The following is a 25,323-nucleotide window of genomic DNA, read 5'->3' on the forward strand; positions in this document are numbered from 1 at the left end:
GCCCAAAGGACGCCTCCGCAGAGGCAAAGGAATCCAAACGGTAATGGCGAATAAACGGAGTCGGGGAAGCCCAAGTGGCAGCCCTACAAATGTCCTCAAAGGGAGCCCTGGTGGCCCACGCTGCCGTGGTGGCTGCACTTCGAGTTGAATGGGCCGTGATTCCCTGACGGGGGAACCCGATCCGAAGCCTCATAGGCCACCTCTATGGCCTGACGAATCCACCTTCCTATGGTAGCTGAGGACACCCTAGCCCCTAGAGACCCCGGCTGAAAGGAAATAAATAGGGCCTCAGACCTCCGCACCCCTGCTGTCCTCCTGAGATAGATGCGTAAGGCGCGGCGAACATCTAAGCAGTGCCAAAGACGTTCCCTTTCATGGGAAGGGGCCAGGCAAAAATTAGGGAGAACGATTTACTGTGCCCTATGGAACGGGGTATTCACCTTCGGAAGAAAGGAGGGATCAAGGCAGAGGACCACCCTGTCTAGGTGAAAAATGCAAAGGTCGTCCCTGGAAGACAGGGCACCCAGTTCCGAGATGCGTCTAGCCGACGTGATGGCAACCAGAACCGCCACTTTAAGAGTCAGCAGTCGCATGTGCACTGACCTGATAGGCTCAAAAGGGGAACCTGTAAGGGCTCTGAGGACCAGAGGGAGATCCCAGGTGGGAAACCTGTGTATAGGAGGGGGGCGAATGTTTGCTGCCCCCTTTAGAAACCGTTTGATATGGGGGGAATGTGAGAGAGAAAATGCACCCTCCCCATTCAGAACCATGGCCAGGGCGGCTACCTGCCTGCGCAGGGTGTTAGGCGCCAAGGCGCCCTCCAGACCCTTCTGTAAGAAGTCTAGGACGTTAGCCACTGAGGCTCTGGTGGGGTCTAGGCCTAACGGGCTGCACCACCTAACGAAGGCCGACCAGGTGGAATTGTATATCCTGATGGTGGAAGGCCGCCTAGCGGCCTCCAAGGTCTCAATAACCTTGGTGGACAGGTGGGCTCTCTTCAGGAGCTGCCGTTCAAGTGCCAGGCGGTCAGGTGGAGCCACTGGGGCTCCGGATGTATCAGGACCCCCTGGCACAAGACAACCTCCTCCTGAGGAATCCTCCATGGCTGGGACACTGAGAGAAGCATCAGGTCCGCAAACCATGGTCTCCTGGGCCAATAGGGAGCCAGGAGGATGACATGAGCCCCTTCTGACACTACCTTCCTGATGGTCCCTGGGATAAGGGGAATGGGAGGGAAGGCATAAAGAAGGCCCCGTGGCCATCTGCTCCGGAGCGCATTCGTCCCCTCCGCCAACCGGCACTGGAAATGGGAGAAGAATCTCGGGAGCTGCGTGTTGCGTGGTGTGGCAAACAGGTCCACCAGCGGGGTGCCAAATCTCTGACAAATCTTCCGGAACAGCTGCGACTGGAGACTCCATTCGCCGTTGTCGAGCGTCGCTCGGCTCAGCCAGTCCGCCTGATGATTGGACTCTCCGGAAATGTGTTAGGACACCACGGACTCTAGATGTTTCTCCGCCCACGCGCCCAGTTTTAGTGCCTCTAGCCAGAGGGCTCGGGAGTGCGTGCCCCCCTGTCGGTTGATGTGGGCCTTCGTGGCTACATTGTTCGTCAGAAGCAATATGTGACGTCCTCGTACAGCCTCCTTGAAGTGTTGCAGGGCCAGACGAGCCGCCTTCAGCTCCAACCAATTGATGTTGTGGCTGAGATCTGATGCGGACCAACGACCCTGCACCATCCTGGACTCCCATCAGCGCCCCCCAGCTGAACAGGCTGGCGTCTGTAGTCACCGTCACTCTGTCCGGCTCCCAAAACGTGTTGCCTCGACTCAGGGCAGGAGATTGCCACCACTGGAGGGACGCTTGGACTGATGGAGGAAGCTGAAGAGACCTCAGGGAGTTGCTCATCCTTTTCCTCTGGTATGGGATCAAGGCCCACTGCAGGGGCCGAAGATGGAGCCGGGCCCACGGGACCACGCCGATGCAGGAGACCATCTTGCCAAGTAGCTGAGACAAGGTTAGGATGGAAACTGACCGACTTCTGCGTACCTTGAGTACTAGCTGCCTGAGACTGGAGAGCCTGTCTGGGGAGAGCTGGACCATCCCCGCCCCTGAATCTATAACTGTCCCTAAGTGCAAAATGCGTGTGGACGGGGTGAGATGACTCTTGGGGAAGTTGACTGAAAACCCTAGGGACTGAAGACATCTGATGGTGAACTGGAGGTCGTGAGTGGCCTGGGGAAAGGATTCTGCCTGAACCAATACATCGTCCAGGTAGCATTGGAGTCTCACCGGCCTCGAGCGCAGGTGAGCCGCCAATGCCGCCAGGACCTTTGTGAAAGTGCGGGGCGCTGAGGCCAGCCCGAAGGGAAGAGCCCGGTATTGAAAGTGAAGATTTCCGTGGGAAAACCGTAGGTATTTGCGGTGGGGCTGGCAGGATGGGAATGTGAAGGTAGGCCTCGGTCAGGTCGATCGAGGCCATGTAATCTCCCCGCCTGACGCCCTGTAGAATTGACCTGAGGGAAGACATTTTGAAACGTCTGTAAAGGAGGTACTGATTGAGACGCTTGAGATCTAGAATCGCCCTCCAGCCCCCCGAACTCTTCGGAACCACAAATAAGTTGGAATAGTGGCCCAAGCCGCGCTCTGCGGGTGGAACGGGTTCGACCGCCTGAATCTCGAGGATATGTGCTACTGCGAGATCCATGAGGTGTCGCCGCTCCGGGTCCCGAGAGGGGTTGAACGTTCTGAACAAGGTCAGTGGGCTGGAGAGAAATTCCAGTCTCAGGCCGTACCGAACGGTGGCCCTGACCCAGGCGTCTGTGGTGACTTCGTCCCACTGATCTGCATAGTTTGCCAGACGGCCGCCTATGAGAAGGCCCGGGTTCGAGTCACTTCCCTCTGCGGAAGGGGCGTCCGCCCCCCCCCCCACGAAAGGGACGCCTGTTCTGACCCTGGAACCTGTTACGGTCCTGGTAATAGGGACGGGAGAACTGCCTATCCGATCTGAAGGAGGAGTATTTTTGCTGATGATCCTGTTCCGGAGCCCTGTAAGAGGGTCTACGGTAAGGAGTGGGTCTGGACTCTGCCTTTTTTGCATTAGAAGGGAGGACCTTCTTCTTATCTTTATTCTCTATCAGGATGGGATCCAGAGCCTCTCCAAAGAGATTGGGGCCCGTGAAGGGGGCCGCCGCCAGACTCCACTTGGCCTTATTGTCCATCTGCCAGTTGCGAAGCCACAACAAGCGACGGGAGGTGACCGAAGTGGCCAGGGCACTAGAGGCAAATTTTACTGCGTCCAGGGTGGCATCAGCCGAAAATTGAGAGGCCGCTAAGATCTTAGTTATGTCCTGATGGAGACGCTCATCCTGAATCGGGGTGCGTTCCTGCAACTTGTGCAACCACATGACCGTGGTACGGTTAAAATAGGAGGCCGCAGCCACCGCTTTAACCGCCCAGGCGGATGCATTAAAGTTCTTCCTAAGAGTAAGCTCCACCCTCTTGTCCTCCGGCTTCATCTTATCCGCTGCATCTCCAGAGACAACAGGAGAAGAGGAGAGCAAAGCTGCTATGGGGGTGTCTACCTTGGGAAGCTGCAATGCCTTAGCAAATGTTTGCTCCACGTTATAAAAACGACGGTCATTGCTGCCTGGGCTGGAGAAGTTGGAAGGGCGTGCCCACTGATTTTGGACTGCCTCTAGGAACAAAGGTGGTGCAGGGATCTCTGCCTTATTAGTGGCTGTGTTGGAAAACATAGCCATGTCAGGATCCCTGGGAGGGGGAACCGTGGGGTCTCCAGTACCAATTTTAGTGGTCTTATGAGCCTTGTTTAGCAGAGGCTTAAACATGGCTGGGGGAAGCAAGGCCGAAGAAGAAGGTTCATCCGGAAGAGCTGAATCCTTGTCCTCCGAAAACCCCATGTCATTATAATTTTCCTCCCCTCGGGTAGAAGCTTCACTCACAACTGATGGGGAAGAAGCCCTCGATAAATGGTGCCCCAGAGACATACTAGAGTGTTCTGACCCCCTCCTCTTGTATACCAAGACACTCCGACACAAAGTCTCTTCAAAGATGTTTATTGACATACAGGTTCCACCTTGGCAGCAATCCAGACTGCCAAGGTCAAGATAGCACTCTGGGCAGCAATCCAGCTACAGCGACACCCCTTGGCAGCAATCCAGCTACCAAGCTCCAGATAATCACCTTAGCAGCCAAGGTCCAGGGAACAGATTGACAGTAATCCAGGTAAAATCTTTAGCAGCAATCCAGCCTGCCAAAGTACGACACAGATCTGAGCTTCTCCAACTCCAATGATCAGTTGATTCCTGCAAAGGGTGTGTCCACAAGCAGTCCCTTTATAGTCTGGAGAGGAGTCTAATGATCAGCAGCTGAGAGCCATTATCTCCGGTAATTGCTCAATTGCTCCTTACGCCGGGTAGCACGTCGGTAACGAGCATCTAATAGCTCACTGCTGTCTGACTCACTGTCCTGTGACTCCTCTCCACTGCTCCAAGGCATGACATCAGGAGCCCCCTTCCTTTGGCTTTCACCACTGCTCCATGCCTCAGGCGCCCCCTGGTGGCCAACCAGCCTCTCTGCGCCCTGCTCAGCGTCGGAACCCTGTCCAGGGTCCCCCACCTCCTCTTGAGCCGACTCAGAGGACACCTCGCTGTCGGAGTCTGGTGGCAGCGGCACCGGCACCGGCTGGGCCACAACACTATCCCTCACCGCAGGGCCCTTCCCCCGGGCCTGACGCTCGGGATGCGGTCGGGAGGGAAAACGTCCATGATAGGCCCGCACCAAAGCTGGAGCATGCACAGCCGTCGCATCGGTCCAGGTCCCACCGTCCGAGTCCTCGTCCGCCCAGTCGACCAAATACTGGAACCGACCCTTGAGCCATCTCGAGTCACGGATCCGGGTCACTCTGTGCGATGGCCGTGCGTGCACGTCAGGCGACGACGGCAGGGGCGAAGAGGGACGTCGGAGAGGACAATCCGACCGCTCAGGGATCAGGAGCGAGCGATGGAACACCGGGTGTACTCGCATCGAGCGCGGGAGGGTCAGGCGATAGGCCACCGGATTGATAACGGCCTCCACAGGGAACGGCCCCAGATACCGGTGGTCCAACTTCCTCGTAGGCCGGTGGGACGGAAGATGCCGCGTGGACAACCACACGCGATCACCCACGGCCAATTCCGGCACAGCACGGCGAGACCTGTCCGCCACCCGCTTGTAATCCTCCTTCGCCTGATTCACGTAGCGGCGCACCATCTGGTGAACCGCCTGAAGCTCAGAGAGGAAATCCTGCGCTGCGGGGACCGGAGAGTCCACGGGGGTGAGAGGGAAAAAACGAGGGTGGTACCCGACGTTCGCCATGAAAGGCGTCGTCCGTGTGGAGGAGTGCTGCGAGTTGTTGAACGCAAACTCCGCCACGGCGAGGTACTCCGCCCAATTCTTCTGCTGCTGGTTCACGAAGCAGCGCAGATATTGTTCCAGAATCCCAATCACCTTCTCCGTCCCTCCATCGGTTTCGGGATGGTGCGCCGAGGACAGACAAACTTGAACGTCAAGAGCGGCCATCAGCCCTTTCCAGAACTGGGCCGTGAATTGTGTACCACGATCGGAGACGACCCGGTCAGGTAGGCCGTGCAGCCGGAACACGTGCTGGATGAACATGCGGGCGGTGGCGCGGGCTGTCGGCAATCTCCGGCAGGGGATGAAATGCGCCATCTTGGTGAGCATGTCCACCACCACTAGGACCGTAGTGAAACCGGACGACGGAGGCAGTTCCGTCGAGAAGTCCATGGACACGGCTCCCCAGGGTCTGTCCGGGGTCGGCAATGGCTGTAGCAAGCCTGGAGGAGCTCCCGTCGCTGATTTGGCCTGTCGACACTGCACACATGATGTGACGTACGTCTGCACGTCGTGTCGCAGGCGAGGCCACCAAAACGTACGGGAAACCAGGTGCAAAGTTTTGAACAGGCCAAAGTGTCCCGCTGCCGGAGTGTCATGACATTGGGAGAGAACCAATCCACGGAGCGGTCCTGCAGGCACGTAGAGCCGATCCCGATACCTCAAAAGGTCCTCGTCAAAGGTCCACGGGGATGTCGGCCCTACCTCTGCCCGCCGTTGTTCCACCCACTCGTCGTTTCGCTGCGCATTCCGTATCAACGACCGTAAATCCACGGGTTCCTGGATTGCAGCGAAGGACTCGACGGGTAGGACCGTCCGGGGGGGCAGGGAGTCAGCAGGGTCTGAGTACTCCGGCTTTCTAGATAGGGCATCCGCCCTCTGGTTCAAGGCACTGGGGATATACGTGACCTTGAAGTGGAACCGGGCAAAAAACAGAGACCACCGGATCTGGCGCTGATTGAGCTTCCGGGCTGTTGTCAAAAACTCCAGATTCCGATGGTCTGTCCGGACTTCGACCTGATGCCTGGCCCCCTCCAGGTGATGTCGCCAGGCTTCGAACGCCACCTTGATAGCCAGCAACTCCTTCTCCCAGATGGTATAATTGCGCTCGGAAGGATTGAGTTTCCGAGAGTAATAGGCGCAAGGGAAAAGGGTGCCATCAGGGGCGTGAGCCTGCAATAACACCGCCCCCACCGCGATGTCGGACGCATCCGCCTCGACTACAAAGGGGCGATGGGGATCAGGGTGTTTCAAGATCGGCTCCTTTGTAAAAGCGCGCTTCAAGGCCACGAACGCTTGTTGTTCCGTGGACCCCCAGTGAAACGGCACTTTCTTTTGCAGGAGCCGAGTGAGGGGCGCGGTCAAGAAAGCAAAGCCGGGGATGAAGGACCGGTAGTAGTTGGCAAATCCGAGGAGTCTCTGAACGTCTTTCATCCGTCGAGGAGATTGCCAACTTCGTAATGCCTCCACCTTGCCTGGCTCCATCGCAATTCCTTCAGGGGAAATACAGTGCCCCAGGAACTCGATGGTGGTCTGCCAGAACTGACACTTCTCCAGCTTGGCAAACAAGCGATGCTTTCGAAGGTGCTGCAAGACCTGACGCAAGTGCTGTTGATGATCCTTCCGGGACGTAGAGTAGATCAAGATGTCGTCCAGGTAGATGACGACAAACTGATCCAAAAGGTCCCGAAAGATATCGTTCATAAAATGTTGGAAGACAGCTGGGGCATTGGTCAACCCGAACGGCATGACCGTATACTCAAAATGTCCGTATCGGGTGCCAAAGGCTGTCTTCCATTCGTCCACCGCCCTGACTCGAACCAGATTGTAAGCTCCACGTAAGTCCAGTTTGGTAAACACCACGGCCTCCCGGAGCCGCTCCAACAACTCGGGAATCAGAGGCAACGGGTAGCGATTACGGATCGTGATGGCGTTCAAGCGCCGGTAATCGCAACAAAGTCTTAGATCCCCGGTCTTCTTTTTGACGAACAAAACCGGGGCAGACAAGGGCGAAGACGAAGGCCGGATAAAACCCCGGGCAAGGTTCTTGTCAAGGAAGTCCCGCAATACGGCCAACTCCGGTTCAGACATGGAGTATAGGCGGCCCGTCGGGAGTTTCGCATCAGGTACCAGGTCAATGGGACAGTCGTAAGGCCGGTGCGGTGGCAGTTGATCCGCCTCCTGCTCGCTAAACACGTCCGCGAACTCCGCTAAATCCGGCGGCACTGTCACCTCGGCCGAACTGGGCACCTGAGCCGCGCAAACATGACGGGTATGGTCCACGCATTGCAAGGACGGGAACGAAATGCGGTTCTGCGACCAGTAGATCTGGGGATCGTGCGCCCGCAGCCAAGCCAAGCCCAACACCACGGGGAAATGCAGACCCGAAGCCACGTAAAATTGAATGGCCTCCTCATGCTCCCCGAGGATCAGGCACAAAGGCTGCGTGGCGTTCTTGATGGGCCCAGACAGAAGCACCCGGCCGTCAATGGTCTCCACTCGCATCGGAGGGTCTACCGGGCACAGAGGGACGTGATATTTAGTGACAAACGCTGCATCCATAAAATTCGTGGTAGCCCCGGAATCGACCAAGGCATGGGCTGGTATTCCCTGCGGACTACCCGACAAGAGAATGTGCGCTGCAAGAATCAGATGTCGTGGAGGCCCCTCCGCCTCTGTTCCGGCCTGTGCCCGACCCGAAGTCTCCCTCAGATTGGGCCCCGCCCGTTTCCCGACACGTTGCTGAGGGGAGGCCGCAGTCCGCACAGCCCCCCTACCCTTTTTGGGGCAAACCAAAGCCAAGTGTCCAAAATCCCCACAGTAGAAACACAACCCCCCTGCACGCCGTCTGTCCATCTCCGTGCGCAACAAGCGGGGTTTGGCGGCACCCAACTCCATGGGCTCCTCCCGTGCAACTGCAGTCTCGTGAGGGACCGGCACCCTACTGGTCTCCTGGGACACGCGGCGAGGCCTCCGCCTCTGCAGCCGGGCGTCTATCCGGAGGCACAAATGAACCAACGCGTCGAACGTTGGAGGCCTGTCCACCCTCACAAGCTCGTCCTGCAGGCCATCTGATAGGCCGTCCTGGAAAGTGTCCATAAGGGCTGGCTCATTCCAAGCAGAGTCCTGACTAAGCAGCCGGAATTCGCTGACATAATCCTGCAAAGAACCACGCCCCTGGTGCAACTCTTTCAGGAGTCTGGTGGCTGTTTCCCCCTTAATGGGATCTTCAAACATCAGCCGGAGATGGTTACAAAAACCCTGAAAATCGTCCAGCAGGGGGCTCGGTTGGGAGAGCAATGGAGTGGCCCACCTCGCTGCTGTGCCTGAGAGCAAACTGATGATAAATCCCACCTTCGTCCGGTCAGTGGGAAAGTCCTCCGCTCTCAAGCTGATAAACAGCTGGCATTGGCCCAGGAACGCTGCAAACATTGCTTGTTTGCCATCAAACTTGTCTGGTGTAGCCACTGGACATTTCCTCCTTGGCTGGAGGGGGTTTGCAAGCCCCTGGAGCTGAGAGACCTGACCAGCCAGCAAAGCAATCAGTTGAGCCAACTGGGCCATCTCAGCTTGTAGTTGCTCCATTGCAACTTAATGGAGTTTTGTTTGGGGCAGGAATCAATCTGTTCTGACCCCCTCCTCTTGTATACCAAGACACTCCGACACAAAGTCTCTTCAAAGATGTTTATTGACATACAGGTTCCACCTTGGCAGCAATCCAGCCTGCCAAGGTCAAGATAGCACTCTGGGCAGCAATCCAGCTACAGCGACACCCCTTGGCAGCAATCCAGCTACCAAGCTCCAGATAATCACCTTAGCAGCCAAGGTCCAGGGAACAGATTGACAGTAATCCAGGTAAAACCTTTAGCAGCAATCCAGCCTGCCAAAGTACGACACAGATCTGAGCTTCTCCAACTCCAATGATCAGTTGATTCCTGCAAAGGGTGTGTCCACAAGCAGTCCCTTTATAGTCTGGAGAGGAGTCTAATGATCAGCAGCTGAGAGCCATTATCTCCGGTAATTGCTCAATTGCTCCTTACGCCGGGTAGCACGTCGGTAACGAGCATCTAATAGCTCACTGCTGTCTGACTCACTGTCCTGTGACTCCTCTCCACTGCTCCAAGGCATGACATCAGGAGCCCCCTTCCTTTGGCTTTCACCACTGCTCCATGCCTCAGGCGCCCCCTGGTGGCCAACCAGCCTCTCTGCGCCCTGCTCAGCGTCGGAACCCTGTCCAGGGTCCCCCACCTCCTCTTGAGCCGACTCAGAGGACACCTCGCTGTCGGAGTCTGGTGGCAGCGGCACCGGCACCGGCTGGGCCACAACACTAGAGTGAGAAGCCCTGTCTCTCTGAGCTATGCCTCGAGTGATGGCAGCCGAGATGAGCCTCTTAATGCTCTCTGGCAAGAGCTTCAAATCCTCAAGGTCATCCTGGAGGGGGTCAGGATTTTGAGGGGCCAGCCGTGGAGCAGATGGGAAGGATCTGGAGGTACCTTCCAAAGGGGCCTCCCCCCCCCCAATAGGTGTCAAAGAGGCTGTGGGGGGAGGGGATCTAGGTTGCCTGAAACCCCTGGTAGATTCAGGGGATGCTGAGGGAGAAGATGGGCTGAATCCCCTAGGGCAGTGGTGGGCAACCCGCGGCTCGGGAGCCACATGCGGCTCTTTACACCCTTTAATGCGGCTCTTCTGTGTGCCGGGTGCCTGCTCCCCTCCCTCCTCTCGGGCTTCAGAGGGAAGCTTCTGCAAAAGCCCGGGCGAGTGACAACCAATTTTGGTCCTACGACTGCAGAATGCTGCAAAATACCATGAATGCAGGCCAGTTGTTGAGTGTTTCAAATGTGATTGGAACACTCAACAAGGTGACCACAGTATGTGTGTGTGTGTGTGTGTGTGTGAGAGAGAGAGAGAGAGAGAGAGAAAGACAGACAGAGAGAGGAACAGAGAGAGGGAGTGAGGGAGGGAATCAGAGAGAGACTGACAGACAGACAGACACACACACAGAGACAGAGAGAGACAGAGAGGGGGAGGGAGGGAGAGAAAGATAGACAGACAGAGAGACACACACAGAGTGAGTGATTAAGTGAATGAGTGAGAGACAGACACAGACATACACAGAGTGACAGAGAGAGAGGAAGGGAGGGGAGAGAGACAGAGACAGACACACACACACACACAGAGTGAGTGAGAGACAGACAGACACACACAGAGAGAGTGACAGAGATGGGGGAGGGAGGGAGAGAGAGACAAAGAGCCAGAGAGAGAGAGAGAAAGAAAAAGAAAAAAAGAAAGAAAGTGGGAGAGAGAGATGAAATTAAAAACAACAACATACAAACCTGACTTACTCAAACTATCCAAGGAAATGCAAGGCCAATGTTCACATTAGTGGTTGTGACTTTGTCAGTCAATGTTAGGAAGTAATTTTCTCTACATTGTAAGGCAAATTTTACGGAATTTAACGTTATCGATAAATAATATCGTTCTAAAGTTTTTGTTTTATTAGTTGTGTTATTTGTATCCTCCCGACCTATGTGGATACTTGCATGCAGAATATTCTCAATAAAAACTTATTGAAACTAAAAACAGTGTACCATCCTATGTATTTTTGGTTTTAAAAATGTGGCTCTCAAAGTAAATTTCAATCGTGGTTTTGGCGAGATTTGGCTCAGTTGAAAAAAAAGGTTGCCCACCACTGCCCTAGGGGAAGAACCAGGTTGGGCTGAAGCAGGCCTAACCGGAGACCTAGATCTAGGCCTAGATGCAGGCCCCTGAGCCTGCTTCTCTGCCCTAGCCACCACCCTCTCCAAAGCTTTCTGCCTCCTTTGCTCATCTCTGGTGGAGGCCCTGGAAGAGCGCTGGGAGACCCTTGGTTGGGATGAAGTAGCCCTGGTTCTGGGTCTGCTCAAATGGGCTTCTCCCCCCTCCATAGGAGCACCTTCAGGGTCCTGAGGAAGATTTGCCTCCTGTACATTTGCCATTGCCCCACTCACGTGTCTTCACTTCACAATGAATACAGCTGGGCAACGGGTAAGGTTTACTGGCTGCTGACTCTCCACGTAATGAGGCACAGCAGCTCAAATTCTCACTGGAGGCTTGTGAATCAGCGCACGAGGTGCGATCAAAATGGCCGTCCGCAACTCTGAGGCACAAAGAAAACAAAATGGCCGCCTGTACTTTTTCAAAATGGCCGCCCTTATTTTCCAGTGGTCTGAAAAGCCAATTAAGACCACGAGGAGGCTCCCAGATGGAAGAAACCTCCTCTTCCCAGCCCCAGCTTGCAGCAATCGTCGCAGCTCTTTTAAAACGCCACGACTTTTCGTCTTTTTTACTGTGGAGGCTCCTCTGCATTTACAAACCTCCGCAAGCCTCAAAAACACGCGCGCGCCCCTTTAAGAGGACCGGTACGGCGCGGAATCGAATTTTGCCACTCCAGCGGCAGCGGGCAGCTAAAGGGGCTCTTCGCGCGCTTCTAAAACCGTCGGGACGGCCAGCGGGCGTCCCCCGGCTGCAACAAGTTGAATCCGACACCCCCGCACCCCGGGGATCGGTTCGGACCCAATGGCCCGCGGGGGAGAGGAGAGGCTGCCCCACAGGGCCCTCCCCCAACCGCTTGGACAGCGAGACTGTCTCTGGGCCGCAGCCTGCAATTTGGAATTTAGAATGTCCAATTAATCAAATCAATTACTAGTAATATAAAATAATCCTACCAGCAGAAGCGACGTTACAGAGTTCAGCGTCTGGCGTGCGCGCCGGCGGAGGAGACAAGTGGAGCGACAGAGCGGCTGGCAGAGAGGCGAGGCAGCCGATTGGGAAAGGCTGCCTCGCAGAAGGCTGAAAGAAGATCTGTTTGCAAAATGCCTTGCCTTGCCTCTGCCAAGGGCCTTGCCTCGCCAGGGCTTCTTGCTGAGGCTTTTATCATCCTCTGGCGGCTCCCGATGACTCCTGGAGGCCGGCGCTGTTGGGAAGACACCGGAAGACCAACGCTTGGAACATTAGAACGCTGGGTGAGCACTGGGTGAGCCTGGACTACTAGACCCTTTAGGTGGGAGCCAGGACAGAGTGGGAGAGAATGGTGGCTATGGTGGTTGAGGGGGCCTGGATCATCTGAGGCCTCTGGAAGATCTGGCCTAGGGCCATGGACCGGGCCTATGACCATGGAGAGGCTGGAAGGCTGCCTAGGAGTATGGTTATCTGGAGCCAAGACTGCCCCCACCCACCCACCAAGGACCCTGAATCTCTGTTCCTGAGCTTACCCCCACCTAGGACCATTTAAGACCATGGAGGGTTATTACCAACTTTATTGCTGGGGCTACCACCCACTTTTTCTATCATCTTTTCCACCATTCTATCAGCATCGCCACATTCGTCTAATTTTATCATCTAGACATCTACTCCCCCCCCCCTTCATTCATTTCTGAAGAATCATCCAGGACAATGCCTCTTACCCCCCACATTGACATTGACTTATGGGACTAATGCCTTTTTACCTCCCCCCCCATACTGACTTTTTTACCAACTACAGCACCTTAGTCTCTATTGGATAATAACGTATTCGAGGTTAGACTTGCTCCGCCTGCGGGAGGCCCCTCTCTCGCAGGCTTGGCCCTTGGCTCTTTCAAGGGCCCGCCTCGAGGACGGGTTCGTGGACCCCGAGAGGTGCAGGAACCGGAAGCTAAGGGGATTTTTAGTAAAATGTTTTTTATCTTTTTTAGGGGGTCCCAGGGTGGGGGGGAGGGTTAATCAGACCGGGAGGAGGGCCAGAGCCGGACAGACAGGTGAGTCCAGGAAGGACGGGGATGCGGTGGAGGGGGGGAATATAAAAGGCCCCTAAAGCAGAGGGTTGTCCTATTACAACGGTCGCGGGGAGGAGGGGATGCGAGGACAGGATAAGATCCCAAGGTCGGTTGGGAGACCGCGGCTGTTGGTTACGCCCGGTCGCTTGTACCAACCCCTGCAGTCTAGGTGGACAGGTCCTACAGAGCCAGGGCCTGCGGCTGATGCTTTGCAACGCAAGGTCTGTCACCAACAAGGCCCCCCTCATTAATGAGTTGATCTCAGAGGGGGAGCTAGACCTTGCAGGGATAACGGAGACCTGGTTGGGCCACGAGGGTGGTTTACCCCTCGTGGAAATGTGCCCACCGGGTTTCCGTGCATTCCATCAGCCTCGGGCCCTGGGTAAGGGTGGAGGGGTGGCGGTGGTTATGCGGGAATGTTTAGAGCCGAGGGAGTTCACTGTCCCTCAGATACCCGGGTGTGAGTCCCTTGGTGTGAACTGGGGCCCAGGGAGGCAGTGGGGCTTGCTGATTGTATACTTGGCTCCTCGCTATGCATCAGCAGCCCTGCCCGAGCTCCTCGAGCTAATCTCAGCGACGGCAGTTGAGACTCCCAGACTTTTGGTCATGGGGGACTTCAACTTGCCGTCAACGGGAGCGGCTTCCGAGGTGGCTCGGGAGTTCATGGCTTCCATGACGGCCATGGACCTGACCCAATTAGTGCAGGGCCCCACTCACGAAGGGGGCCACACACTGGACCTCATTTTTGTATCTGAACAGTGGACGAGTGATCTGGGAATAGGGGATTTAGTCATCACGCCCCTGTCATGGTCAGACCACTCATCCCTCTGGCTGGACTTCCCTGGCGCTATCCCCCACCGCGAGGAGGCGGAACCAGACTCTATAAACTGGTACCGCCCCAGGCACCTGATGGAATCTGATAGATTCCAGATGGAGCTTGGGCCAATTCCTGTAGCCTTGTCCCGCTCCCGCTCCGAGGACCTGGTGACTGCCTGGAATAGGGCGACGACTGGGGCCTTGGACCGGGTTGCGCCTTTGCGACCTCTCCTGCGGCATCGACCCACCCGGGCTCCTTGGTTTACTGAGGAGCTTAGGGTGATGAAGCGCCACAGGAGACGTCTAGAGAGCAGGTGGAGGTCCTCACGCTCCGAATCTGACCGAACACAGGTAAGAGCCTATTTGCGGACTTACCTTGTGGCAATAAGAGCGGCCAAACGTAGACATTGTGCTGCTCTTATTGCGTCCGCGGATAACCGCCCTGCCGCCCTGTTTAGGGTGACCCGCTCCCTTTTATCGCAGGGGGCGCGGGAGACACCCTTACAGGGTAGAGCAGAGGAGTTTGGAGAATATCTTCAGGACAAAATCGATCAGATCCGGAGCGGGTGGGCCTCCGTCAGTGGACCAGACGAGCTGCCAACAGCGAGTCTTGAGAGACCATTCTGGGAGGAGTTTGACTCTGTTGCCCCCGAGGATTTGGACAGGTTGCGTGGACGGCTGCGACCTACCACATGTTTAACGGACCCGTGCCCCTCCTGGCTGGTACTGGCAGCCTGGGAGGTGACACGAGGCTGGCTCCTGGGCCTGGTGAACGCCTCATTGGGTGAGGGATACTTACCTACCGCCTTGAAAGAGGCGGTGGTGAGACCCTTGCTCAAGAGACCTTCGCTCGACCCAATGGAGCTAGCTAATTATCGTCCAGTCTCCAACCTCCCCTTCGTGGCGAAGGTTGTTGAGAATGTGGTGGCGCAGCAATTTCCACGACACCTAGACGAATCCGACTATCTAGACCCACGCCAGTCCGGCTTCCGACCCGGGCACAGCACTGAGACAGCCTTGGTCGCGTTGGTTGATGATCTCTGGAGGGCCAGAGATAGGGGTTGTTCCTCTATCCTGGTCCTATTAGATCTCTCGGCGGCTTTTGATACCATCGACCATGGTATCCTATTGCGCCGGTTGGAGGGGATGGGAGTCGGAGGCACCGTTTTGCGGTGGTTCGGCTCCTACCTCTCCGACCGGAAGCAATGTGTGTTGACAGGGGGGCAGAGGTCGTCCCTGAGGCCACTCACTTGTGGGGTGCCACAGGGGTCGGTCCTCTCGCCTCTCCTGTTCAACGCATATGTGAAGCCGCTGGGCGAGATCATCCGTGGTTTTGGGGTTGAGTACCACCTTTACGCTGATGATACTCAGCTGTATATTTCAACCCCAAACCACCCCAACGAGGCTGTCGAAGTGATGTCCCGGTGTTTGGAAGCCGTCGGGGTCTGGATGGGGGACAACAGACTCAAACTCAACCCCTCCAAGACTGAGTGGCTGTGGGTACCGGCGCCTCGGTTCAGCCAGCTGACCCCATCGCTGGCCATAGGGGGCGAACAGCTGTCCCCTGTGGAGCGGGCGCGCAATTTGGGCGTCCTCCTCGATGCCCGGCTGTCAATGGAGGACCATGTGGCAGCCGTGGCAAGGGGGGCGTTCCACCAGGTTCGCCTGGTGCGCCAATTGCGCCCCCTACTGGACCGGAGTGCCCTGCGCACGGTCACTCATGCGCTGGTGACGTCTCGCCTGGACTACTGCAATGCCCTCTACATGGGGCTTCCCTTGGGACGCATCCGGAGACTGCAGCTAGTTCAGAACGCAGCCGCGCGGGTTATTATGGGAAGTACTCGTTACTCCCACGTAACACCTCTCCTGCGCGAGCTGCACTGGCTACCTGTGGCCTTTCGGGTGCGTTTCAAGGTATTGATTACCATCTTTAAAGCGCTCCATGGCATAGGACCTAGGTATCTGCAGGATCGCATCCTACCACACACGTCCCTGCGACCTATCCGCTCACACAGAGAGGGGCTCCTCCTGGTGCCGTCTGCTAGGCAATGCCAGCGGGCGACACCTAGGAGTAGATCCTTCTCTGTGATGGGCCCAACCCTCTGGAATGACCTCCCCGCAGACATTCGAACTACCACCGACCTCCGTTCCTTCCGGCAAAAGTTAAAGACTCACCTATTTCAATCAGCTGGCCTGGCACTTTCTTAGTTTTACCTCCCGGGGATTTATTCATTTTAATTGGGTTTGGGGTTTTAATAAGCTTTTAATGTACTATATTTATTATTCTATATACAGTCTTGCAACCTCCTCCACCTACGTATTTAATTATTTAACTGTTTTATGTATGTATTTTATAACGCATTTTAGTGACTGTACACCGCCCCGAGTCCCTTTCGGGAGAAGGGGCGGTCTATAAATACGAATAATAAAATAAATAAATAAATAAGAAGAAATTTCACAGTACTAGGACCGAAAGACTGAGAGGAAACTGGGAAGTAAAGGGAAGGCAGGAGCCTTTATCAGCTTTCTCTCAGTCTATGGACCAATCAGGCTGTGTTAAAACCCACGTGTTACCCCTCCCTCGAATCCACCGGAAAAGAATAGCATTCAAACAATACATTTTATATACGCTACTCCTAAGATACTCCCCCCCCCCCCTTCCTGCTCATTCATTTACATTGTTTGTTTCGTCATTCCATACTGTAAAGGGTCAACTTGACATTTTCCTGTGAGGCCCTTATCTCTTATTTGGTTTTTCCGGTGCCTTTCGTCTGAGCAGATGGCTTCCTATTTTGTATGTAGACTTGGAATAACAAAGGTTTATCTTGTCCTGTTTACTTAACACATTTTGTGGTTAGCAAAAGCACAGTAACATTACACATTTTAGGCAAGAATATAATCGCTTATACATTTAACATTGTAAAAGAATACAAAAGCAACCTTTTAACATTTTATAAAAGAGTAACTTAATACCATTTCCTTCAATCCTCACTTTTTCTCTTCTCAGTAACTTACTCTTTTATACCTACAATAATTCATAATGTCCTAACTTCTCCTTAGTTTCATATAGAAGCAAGTTTTTACATTCAGAGTTCTCCGTCTCCATCCCCTGCTTCCCCACTTTCATTATTAGCATAGGTTATTTCTTTCCATTTGTGATCGATGTAGTTATTAAGGTCATACTGCTCATACTCCTTTTTATTAATATTTGTATGAGAGGAATCAAGCATGGTAAAAACATGATAGCTAGGAATCCTAATATTGCAAATCTTGCTAAATCTTTTCCAATGTGAAAACCACCCACCAAATCAATCAGTTACCCCAAGTAAAGTTAGCCCTTTCCAGGTTTGGACCGGAACATGGGCTAGCTTTATCATTTGGTCTTTAATTTCCTTTACTACTTTCCCACTCTCATCTATTTCAATACAACAATTACTCAATTTAATTTTTTCCACACATACCATCTCCTTTAGCTAGCAAATAATCTAAAACTAATCTATTCTGCATAATATAAGTATGAGACTTTACACTCTCCTTAGTTAAATGTTTTAAAGTACAGGTGAAACTCAAAAAATTAGAATATCGTGCAAAAGTTCATTTATTCCAGTAATGCAACTTAAAAGGTGAAACTAATATATGAGATAGACCCATTACATGCAAAGCAAGATAGTTCAAGCCATGATTTGTCATAATTGTGATGATTATGGTTTACAGCTCATGAAAACTCCAAATCCACAATCTCAGAAAATTAGAATATTGTGAAAAGGTGCAATATTCTAGGCTCAAAGTGTCCCACTCTAAGCAGCTAATTAAGCCATAACACCTGCAAAGGGTTCCTGGGCCTTTAAATGGTCTCTCAGTCTGGTTCAGTAGGAATCACAATCATGGGAAAGACTGCTGACCTGACAGTTGTGCAGAAAACCATCATTGACACCCTCCATAAGGAGGGAAAGCCCTGCCGCCCTGTTTCGGGTGACCCGCTCCCTCCTTTCGCAGAGGCCGTGGGAAGCCCCCCTGCAGGGTAGAGCAGAGGAATTTGGGGAATATCTGCAGGACAAAATCGCTCAGATCCGTAGCGAGTGGGTCCCCTTCAGTAGTCTAGAGGGGACGTCGGAGGCGAGTCTTGAGGGACCATTCTGGGAGGAGTTTGACTCTGTTGCTGCCGATGATATGGACAGGTTGCGTGGGCGACTGTGAGCCACTACATGTTTACTGGACCCGTGTCCCTCCTGGCTTATACTGGCATCCTGGGAGGTTACACGAGGCTGGCTCCAGAATTAGTCAACGCTTCCTTGAGAGAGGGGTCCTTGCCGGCCGCCTTGAAAGAGGCGGTGGTGAGGCCCCTACTCAAGAAGCCTTCCCTGGATCCAGCTATGTTAACCAACTATCGTCCTGTCTCTAACCTTTGCTTTCTGGCAAAGGTTGTAGAGAGTGTGGTGGCACAACAGTTCCCACGCCACTTGGAGGAAATTGATTATCTAGACCCGCGCCAGTCCGATTTCCGGCCCGGACACAGCACGGAGACGGCCTTGGTCGCGTTGGTGGATGATCTCTGGAGGGCTAGGGATGGGGGTTGCTCCTCCATCCTGGTCCTATTAGACCTCTCAGCTGCTTTCGATACCATCGACCATGGTATCCTATTGCGTCGTCTGGAGGGGTTGGGGGTGAGGGGCACCGTCTTGCAGTGGTTCTCCTCCTACCTTTCCGGCCGGACGCAATGCGTGCTGGCAGGGGAGCAGAGGTCGACCCTGAGGCCACTCACTTGCGGGGTGCCACAGGGGTCTGTCCTCTCGCCTCTCCTGTTCAACACGTATATGAAGCCGCTGGGTGAGATCATTCGTGGTTTTGGGGTCGAGTACCATCTGTACGCTGATGATACTCAGCTGTACATCTCCACCCCGAACCACCCCAACAATGCCGTCGAAGTGATGTCCCGGTGCCTGGAGGCTGTACGGGTCTGGATGGGAAGTAACAGACTCAAGCTCAACCCCTCCAAGACCGAGTGGCTGTGGTTACCGGCGCCTCGGTTCAACCAGTGGGTAGCATCACTGGCCATCGGGGGCGAACAACTGACCCCCGTGGAGCGGGCACGCAATTTGGGCGTCCTCCTGGATGCCCGGCTGTCGATGGACGACCATGTGACAGCCGTGGCAAGGGGGGCGTTCCACCAGGTTCGCCTGGTGCGCCAATTGCGTCCCCTATTGGACCGGGACGCCCTTCACACAGTCACTCATGCGCTAGTGACGTCCCGTCTGGACTATTGCAATGCTCTCTACATGGGGCTTCCCTTGGGATGCGCCCGAAGACTACAGCTAGTTCAGAATGCAGCCGCGCGGGCCATCACGGGGAGTACCAGGTACTCCCACATAACACCCCTCCTGCGCGGGCTGCACTGGCTACCTGTGGCTTTTCGGGTGCGTTTCAAGGTGTTGACTATCATCTTTAAAGCGCTCCATGGCACAGGACCTAGCTATCTGCGGGATCGCATCCTACCCCACACATCCCTGCGACCAATTCACTCTCACAGAGAGGGACTCCTCTGGGTGCCGTCCACTAGGCAATGCCAGCGGGCGGCGCCCAGGAGTAGGGCCTTCTCTGTGATGGGCCCGACCCTCTGGAATGACCTCCCCCCCGACATCAGAACAACCACCGATCTCCGCTCCTTCCGCAAGAAACTTAAGACCCACCTGTTCCACTTAGCTGGCCTGGCCTAACCGTAGTTTTAATCTTTAATCCTTCTGGCCGGTATTTTAAATTTTCGGGGGTAGACTTTTTAGACTGTTTTTTTTTAAATTTTTATCATTGTACGGCTTCATATTTAATCTATTCTTAAGGGGTATTTAATATTTTCTATTGTGTATATGGTTTTTTAGCTGCTGTCTGTACACCGCCCCGAGTCCCTTCGGGGAGAGGGGGCGGTCTATAAATTCAATAAATAATAATAATAAATAAAAAGGTAATTGCAAAAGAGGTTGGATGTTCCCAAAGTGCTGTATCAAAGCACATTAATAGAACGTTATGTGGAAGGGGAAAGTGTGGAAGAAAAAGGTGCACAAGCAGCAGGGATGACCACAGCCTGGAGAGGATTGTCAGGAAAAGGCCATTCAATGCAATACAATAATACAATACAATACAATACAATAGTAGAGTTGGAAGGGACCTTGGAGGTCTTCTAGTCCAACCCCCTGCCTAGGCAGGAAACCCTATACCGTTTCAGGCAAATGGCTATCCAACATCTTCTTAAAGACTTCCAGTGTTGGGGCATTCACAGCTTCTGGAGGCAACTTCTGTTCCACTGATTAATTGTTCTAACTGTCAGGAAATGTCTCCTCAGTTCTAAGTTGCTTCTCTCCTTGATTAGTTTCCACCCATTGCTTCTTGTTCTACCCTCAGGTGCCTTGGAGAATAGTTTGACTCCCTCTTCTTTGTGGCAACCCCTGAGATATTGGAACACTGCTATCATGTCTCCCCTAGTCCTTCTTTCTCTTAAGCTAAACATACCCAGTTCCTGTAACCGTTCTTCATATGTTTTAGACTCCAGTCCCCTAATCATCTTTGTTGCTCTTCTCTGCACTCTTTCTAGAGTCTCCACATCTTTTTTACATCGTGGCGACCAGAACTGAATGCAGTATTCCAAGTGTGGCCTCACCAAGGCATTATAAAGCGGCATCAATACTTCACGTGATCTTGATTCTATCCCTCTGTTGATGCAGCCTAGGACTGCGTTGGCTTTTTTGGCAGCTGCTGCACACTGCTGGCTCATATTTAAATGGTTGTCCACTAGGACTCCAAGATCCCTTTCACAGTTACTACTACTGAGCAAGGTACCACCTATACTGTACCTGTGCATTCCGTTTTTGTTGCCTAAATGTAGAACCTTACTCTTTTCACCATTGAATTTCATTTTATTAGATAGAGCCCAATGTTCAAGTTTGTCAAGATCCTTCTGTATCTTGAGCCTATCTTCTGGAGTGTTGGCTATTCCTGCCAGCTTGGTGTCATCTGCAAATTTGATGAGTTCCCCATTTATTCCCTCATCCAAATCATTGATGAAGATGTTGAAGAGTACTGGGCCTAAAACAGAGCCTTGGGGTACTCCACTGCATACTTCCCTCCATGTAGATGCAGTTCCATTGAGGACTACCCGTTGAGTGCGGTTGGTCAGCCAGTTACGAATCCATCTGGTGGTGATGCTGTCTAACCCACATTCTTCTACTTTATCTAGTAGTAGGTTATGGTCTACCTTATCAAAAGCCTTACTGAAGTCCAAGTAAACTATATCAACGGCATTCCTCTGGTCCACTAATTTTGTCACATTATCAAAGAATGCAATAAGATTAGTCTGGCATGATCTGTTTTTGACAAATCCATGTTGGCTTTTGGCTATTACTTTGTTTGCTTCTAGGTGTTCGCAAATTCGTTGCTTGATTATTTTTTCCAGAATCTTTCCTGGTATTGAGGTCAGGCTGATAGGTCTGTAGTTTCCTGGATCTAATTTTTTCCCTTTTTTGAAGATGGGAACCACATCAGCTCTTTTCCAGTCCTCTGGTAGTTCCCCGGTGTTCCAGGATCTCTGAAAGATATAATTCAGTGGTTCTGAGATCTCGTCTGCTAGTTCCTTCAGAACCCTGGGGTGTAATCCATCCGGTCCTGGTGATTTGAACTCGTCTAGGGTAGACAGGTGCTCACTTACCATTTTCTTCCCTATTTCAATTTGTGTTCCTAATCTGATTTTTGTGGTGCTGCTTTTGATAGGTTGGACTGTTTTATCCCTTTGTGTAAAGACAGATGCAAAACATGAGTTAAATAGTTCTGCTTTCTCCCTGTTGCTTGTCACCTTCTTGCCACTTTCTCCTAGCAATGGACCCATTGTTTCCTTAACTTTTTTCTTGTTTTTAACATGTTGGAAGAAGCTTTTTTTTGTTAATTTTTACTTTTGTGGCAAGCCTTTCTTCATTGTGAGCCTTAGCTTTCCTCACTTCATCTTTACAGGCTCGGGCTATTTGCTGATATTCTGCCTTAGTTATGTCCCCCTCCTTCCACTTTTTATACTTACCTTTTTTGTCTTTCAGTTTGTCAGATAGTTCTTTATGCAGCCATGCTGGTTTCTTTTGGGAGCTGTTATTTTTCTTCTTCATTGGTATTGTGCTAGACTGGGCTTTTGTAATCTCATTTTTCAAAATTTCCCAAGCTTCTTGAGTTGTTTTCCCCTTGAGGATTCTCATCCATGGAATTTTTCCCAAGCTCTCTCTAAGTTTATTGAAATTAGCTTTCTTAAACTCCAAGACTCTAGTTTGACTTTGTTCTACTACTTGTGTTTGGATAATGTTGAATTCCAATATTGCATGGTCACTTGCCCCGAGGGTTCCTATGGCTTCAACACCTTCTATCATTTCCTCTCTGTTAGTGAGAATTAAGTCCAATATGGCTGATCCCCTTGTTCCCTTCTCTACTTTTTGGAAAACAAAGTTGTCTGCTAGGTTTGTTAGGAACCTGTTGGATCTTCCACTTGGTGCAGAGTTTGTTTCCCAGTTGATGTCATTCAAAAGTGTTGGGGACTTTCACAAGGAGTGGACTGAGGCTGGAGTCAGTGCATCAAGAGCCACCACACACAGACGGATCCTGGACATGGGCTTCAAATGTCGTATTCCTCTTGTCAAGCCGCTCCTGAACAACAAACAATGTCAGAAGCATCTTACCTGGGCTAAAGAAAAACAGACCTGGTCTGTTGCTCAGTGATCCAAAGTCCTCTCTTCTGATGGGAGCAACTTTTGCATCTCATTTGGAAACCAAGGACCCAGAGTATGGAGGAAGAATGGAGAGGCACACACTGCAAGATGCTTGAAGTCCAGTGTGAAGTTTCCACAGTCTGTGTTGATTTGGGGAGCCATGTCATCTGCTGGTGTTGGTCCACTGTGCTTCATTAAGTCCAGGGTCAACGCAGCCGTCTACCAGGAGATTTTGGAGCACTTCATGCTTCCTTCCGCAGACGAGCTTTATGGGGATGCTGACTTCATTTTCCAGCAGGACCTGGCACCAGCCCACACTGCTAAAAGCACCAAAACCTGGTTCAATGACCGTGGGATTACTGTGCTTGATTGGCCAGCAAACTCCCCTGACCTGAACCCCATAGAGAATGTATGGGGCATTGCCAAGAGACATGAGACCGAACAATGCAGAAGAGCTGAAGGCCGCTATTGAAGCATCCTGGTCTTCCATAACCCCTCAGCAGTGCCACAGGCTGATAGCTTCCATGCCACACCACATTGAGGCAGTAATTGCTGCAAAAGGGGCCCAAACCAAGTACTGAGTACATATGCATGCTTATACTTTTCAGAGGTCCGATATTGTTCTATGTACAATCCTTGTTTTATTGATTGCATGTAATATTCTAATTTTCTGAGATGGTGGATTTGGGGTTTTCATGAGCTGTACACCATAATCATCCCAATTATGACAAATCACGGCTTGAACTATCTTGCTTTGCATGTAATGAGTCTTATCTCATATATTAGTTTCACCTTTTAAGTTGCATTGCTGAAATAAATGAACTTTTGCACGATATTCTAATTTTTTGAGTTTCACCTGTAGTTACCATGTCATTAGTTAATACTTCGAGCACTGCTTGTAATCGAATTACCCTATTAAAAATGTATATTGGCTCTCTGGCACCTAGGGTACCATCTTCTGCCCATGTGGCAGGTCCATAATAATTGATTACCTTCTTTGGAGTCCATCATCTTTCCACTCTCCAATCTGTATATCACTTGGTTGTATAGATATTTTTTCTCGATTTCTGCTTAATAAATCATCATATACAGTTAATCCCAGCAGTTGTTTTGTTCAGTGGGGAGGAGCAAAAAGCTTCATTTTATTATTCCTAATACACAAGATCCATATCACCCTTAGGTAAGTATGGCATACTTTCCACATATCCAATACATACCATTCCAGGGTATCACTTTCAGGATCTTTCAGATAAGCCATTTCAGTTATTTGACTTAGTGTTTCCTCTTCTTTCATAGTTCTACTTCCTCCCCACCAACTGTTGGTATTCCATACAGTTAGGCAAGCCATGTCTCCTACTGCTACCTTTCTGTTTCCTTCTTCGTTCATAACACACTTTTCCTACTAAATTTGTTGTCAAAGCCCAAGTCCTCTCCTTACCTTTTGTAAATTTTAAAGTTTTATTGTTCCACATTTCTACCACTGTATCGTGGTTTAATTCATGTGCTTCCTACGGCCACTGTTCTCCCATGTTTGTTCCTCCACACGCAAAACAGTTCTTTACCATAAGAGGGGTTTTTTCATCAGCCAATTGTACAAACATATTTATATCTCTCTTAGGAATTTCAGGCAATTCTATTTTTTCAAATTCCTGGTATTATGACTAAATATACTTTTGTGTATTGGTTTTTAGTTTTGTGGTTTCTATTTTCAATACTAGCCAACCCTATGGATCTTTTCCATCTATTCCAATTCCAAATTCTTTATATTGTGTTCCATTTTCCAGTGATTAATTGGTGTATAAACACCTTACATCCAACACCCAAAACACAATTGTTACAATGAGAACAACAACATGCACAAGTACAATTACAAAACCAACACATCTGGGAGGGCATGTAATGGAATTTGTTCAGTCATGGTTTTCTTCAGTTAAGGGAAGAGCATAGGCAACCACTCTACATAACAAAAACACAAACATTAGTCCAAGTATAAATATTACCCCTCCTATCGGTAGGATGATTGTCCACCAGTCCATTAAGTCTTAAAACTTCAGCTTCAGTGGGCCTCCTTGGTGAGACTCCACCTTCCACTCCTTTGGGGCTGGCACGGACCCTCTCCTTCAGAAGTAATGAGTCCCTTTTTCAGCAGTCTGAATTACTTTACTTTACTTTATTTCGTATTTCTAGACCGCCCCCTCTCCCAAAAGGGACTCGGGGCGGTGTACAGTCAGGCTAAAACACAAATAGGATGCATATAAATAAATACATAAATACATAAATGGAGGAGGCTATATAAAACTGTACCTTCAAGTAAAGCATTAAAAGCAGTATTTAAAAACAACCCCTAAAAATACCCCAAAAATTGAATTTAAAATAATTACCTATGAAATTCCCCAATTAAAATATCTGCCAGGAGGTAAGATAAAACTATGAGTGGGCCAGGCCGGCTAATCGAAACAGGTGAGTCTTTAGTTTTTGTCGGAAGGAGCGGAAGTCGGTGGTAGTTCTGATGTCGGGGGGGAGGTCATTCCAGAGGGTTGGGCCCATCACAGAGAGGGCTCTACTCCTAGGCGCCGCCCG

The sequence above is a fragment of the Natrix helvetica genome (genome assembly GCF_964273705.1).
Source record: "Natrix helvetica genome assembly, chromosome: W".
NCBI classification, from domain to species: Eukaryota; Metazoa; Chordata; class Lepidosauria; order Squamata; family Natricidae; genus Natrix; species Natrix helvetica.